Here is a 4,265-nt window from a genome sequence, read left to right as displayed (position 1 = left end):
AAAGAAAGAAAGAAAGAAAGAAAGAAAGAAAGAAAGAAAGAAGAAAACGAGAGAAAGAAAAAGGAAGGGAGGGAGGGAGGAAAGATGGAAAGGTAGAAAGACAGTAAGACAGACAGAAAGAGAATCATCTACAACACAAGCATTCACACATAAACATTTTCCACATTTTACATATTTTCTATGGTTTAAAAATACATTTGTTTCTGCATTTCTAAAATTGATGAAATACAATACTCTGCATTTAATCCTAAGGGGTTCACCTGATCCATTTCACTTATATAGCGATGACATATTGCCCCAGAGTATTAACAAGTTCTGGTTGACAGACAAAGTACGATTTTAAGTACTGGTATCAGAAAAATACATTTGGTCCAGGCCTCATCCAACTCATTAATAGATGAATGTGCTGTAAAATTGACTTTATATGATTTTAATTACTTGTGAATTCTTGTCATATTTTGTATCATTTTGATCCACTAGGTGCTAATAGTAATAATAAAAATAGTACAATCGAGAAGAGGTTTTTAAAGAGGACATAATAGCCAAAGGAAGTACAATAGATAATGCAACTTCAGTTGAAATACATAATTGTGTGTTTTAGAAGTAAAATGGGGTGATCAATGAAAGATGTGGAAGCATTAATGCATACTATAGTCAGATAAAATCAAGAGGGACTTTTAAATGAAGACAAAATTTAGTGGAAAAAAGAGCAATATAAAATTTCTAACAGATAAATAAGAGTTTATTAATATATTTTTATTTATTTTTTATAATAATTTTTTATTATGTTATGTCAACATACAGTACATCCTTAGTTTTTGATGTAATATTCCATATTTCATTATTTGCGTATAACAACCAGTGCTCCATGCAATACATGCCCTCCTTAATACCCATCACCAGCCTATTCCAATCCCCCACCCCTCTCCACTCTGAAGCCCTCATTTTGTTTCTCAGAGTCCATAGTCTCTCCTGGTTCATTCCCCCTTCCGATTACCCCACCTCATTCTTCTCTTCCTTCTCCTACTGATCTTACTGCTATTTCTTATGTTCCATAAATGAGTAAAACTATATGATAATTGTATTTCTCTGCTTGACTTATTTCACTTAGCATTATCTCCTCCACTCCAGTCCATGTTGCTGCAAATGTTGTGAAATCATTCTTTTTGATGACTGAGTAATATTCCATTGTATATATGGACCACATCTTCTTAATCCAGTCATCTGTTGAAGGGCATCTCAGTTCCTTCCACGATTTAGCTATTGTGGACAATGCTGCTATGCTCACTGGGTTGCATATGGCCCTTCTCTTCACTATGTCTGTATCTTTGAGGTAAATGCCCAGTAGTGCAATTGCTGGAACATAGGGTAGCTCTATTTTCAACTTTTGAAGGGACCTCCACACTGTTTTCCAGAGTGGCAGTACCAACTTGCATTCCCATCAAAAGTGTAAGAGGGATCCCCTTTCTCCACATTCCTTCCAAAGTTTGTTGTTTCCTGCCTTGTCAATTTTTGCCATTCTAACTGTTATAAGATGGTATCTCAGTGTGGTTCTGATTTGAATTTCCTTGATGGCTAATGATTTTGAACATTTTTTCATGTGTCTGTAAGCCATTTGTATGTCTCCATTGGAAAAGTGTCTGTTCATATCTTCTGACCATTTTTTGATTTGATTTTTGGTTTCCCATGGATTGAGTTTGAGAAGTTCTTTGTAGATCTTGGATACTAGTCTTTTTTTTAAATAAGTATTTAATATATTTTTAAAAAATTTTATAATAATATTTTTTATTATATTATGTTAGTCACCATATGGTACATCGCTGGTGTTTGATGTAAAGTTCGATAATTCATTAGTTGTGTATAACACCCAGTGCCATGCAATACGTGCCCTCCTTACTACCCATCACCAGCCTATCCCATTCCCCCACCCCCAGCCCCTGGATACTAGTCTTTTATCTGTAGTATCATTTGCAAATATCTTCTCCCATTCCATGGGCTGCCTTTTAATTTTTTTTGTTGACTGTTTCCTTGGCTGTGCAGAAGCTTTTGATCTTGATGAAGTCCCACAAGTTCATTTTTTCTTTTGTTTCTTTTGCCTTTGGAGATGTGTCATGAAAAAAGTTGCTTTAGCCGATGTCAAAGAGTTTGCTGCCTATGTTCTCCTCTAAGATTTTGATGGATTCCTGTCTCACATCGAGGTCTTTCATTCATTTGGAGTTTATCCTTCTGTATGGTGAGAGATGGTCTGTTTCATTCTTTTGCATGTAGCTGTCCAATTTTCCCAGCACCATTTATTGAAGAGACTGTCTTTTTTCCATTGGATGTTTTTTCCTGCTTTGTCAAAGATTAGCTTCCCAGGGAGCCGCGGGTCCATTTCTGGGTTCTCTATTCTGTTCCGTTGGTCTATGTGTCTGTTGTTGTGCCAGTACCATGCTGTCTTGGTGATTACAGCTTTGTAGTATAGCTTGACATCCAGCAAAGTGATGCACCCAGCTTTGTTTTTCCTTTTCAACAATTCCTTGGCGATTTGGGACCTTTTCTGGTTCCACACAAATTTAGGGACTGTTTGTTCCAGTTCTTTGAAAAATGTCATCGGTATTTTGATAGGGATGGCATTGAAAGTGTAGATTTCTCTGGGAGCATAGACATTTTAACTATGTTAATTCTTCCGATCCATGAGCCTGGGATATATTTCCACCTTTTTGTGTCTTCTTCAATGTCTTTTAATAGTGATTTGTAGTTTCTAGAATATAGATCCTTTACGTGTCTGGTTAAGTTAATTCTGAGATATCGTATGATTTTTGGTGCTACTGTAAATGGAATAAATTCCCTAATTTCTCTTTATTCAGTCTCATTGTTCGTGTATAGAAATGCAACTGATTTCTGAGCATTGATTTTGTATCCTTTCACAACACTGAATTTCTCCATAAGTTCTAGTAATTTGGGGGTGGAGTCTTTGGGTTTTCCATATAGAGTATCGTGTCTCTGCGAAGAGAGACAGTTTGACTTCTTCTTTGCCAATTTGAATACATTTAATCCCTTTTTGTTGTCTGATTGCTGTTTCAAGGACTTCTAGTACTATGTTGAAAAATAATGGCAAGAGTGGGCATCCTTGTCGTGTTCCTGATCTTAAGGGAAAGTCTTTCAGCTTTTTCCCATTGAGAATGATATTTGCTGTAGGCTTTTCATAGATAGTTTTAATGAAATTGAGGTATGTACTCTCTATCCCTACACTCTGAAGGGTTTTAATCAGTAAAGGATGCTGTATTTTGTCAAATGCTTTTTCTGCATCTGTTGAAAGGATCATATGGTTCTTGACTCTTTTCTTCTTGATATGATCAACGTATTGATTTGCGAATGCTGAACCACCCTTGCATCCCAGGGATGAATCCCACTAGGTCATAATGGATAATCCTTTTAATGTCCTGTTGGATCCTATTAGCTAAGATCTTGTTGAGCATTTTGGCATCCATATTCATCAGGGAAATTGGTCTGTAATTCTCCTTTTTGATGGGGACTTTTCCTGGTTTGGGGCTCAAAGTAATACTGACCTCATAGAATGAGTTTGGTAGTTTTCCTTCTGTTCCTATTTTTTGAAACAGCTTCAGGAGACTAGGTATTATTTCTTCTTTGAATGTTTCGTAGATTTCCCTGGGGAATCCGTCAGGCCCTGGGCTCTTGTTTTCGGGAGGTTTTTAATCACTGCTTCAATTTCTTCATAATTAATTGGTTTGTTTAATTAATGAATTTCTTCCTTTCTACCTTAGTCTTGGTAGTTTATAGGTTTCTAGGAAGGCATCCATTTCTTCCAGATTGTTTAATTTATTGGCATAAAGCTGTTGATAAAAGTTTCTAATGATCCTTCCTATTTCATTGGTGAGGGTTTTGACCTTTCCCCTTTCATTCCTAATTTTATTAATTTGGGTCCTTTCTCTGTTCTTTTGAATAAGTCTTGCCAGTGGCTTATCGATCTTATTAATTCTTTCAAAGAACCGGCCTCTAGTTCTGTTGATCTGCTCTACTGTGTTTCTGGTTTCTAATTCATTGATCTCTGCTCTAATCTTGATCAACTGGGTTCTTGTGCGTGGGTTAGGCCTGTTCTTCTCTTCCAGCTCCAGCTTCTTGAGGTGAGAATATAAAAACTGAATTTTAGATTTTTCTATTCTTTTGAGTGAAGCTTGGATGGCTATGTATTTTCCTCTTAAGACCACCTTTGCAGTGTCCCATAGGTTTTGGACTGATGTGTTTTCATTCTCATTGGTCTC

This window comes from Ursus maritimus (genome assembly GCF_017311325.1).
Source record: "Ursus maritimus isolate PB19 chromosome X unlocalized genomic scaffold, ASM1731132v1 scaffold_X1, whole genome shotgun sequence".
NCBI lineage: Eukaryota > Metazoa > Chordata > Mammalia > Carnivora > Ursidae > Ursus > Ursus maritimus.
Note: the sequence above shows the minus strand (reverse complement) of the source record.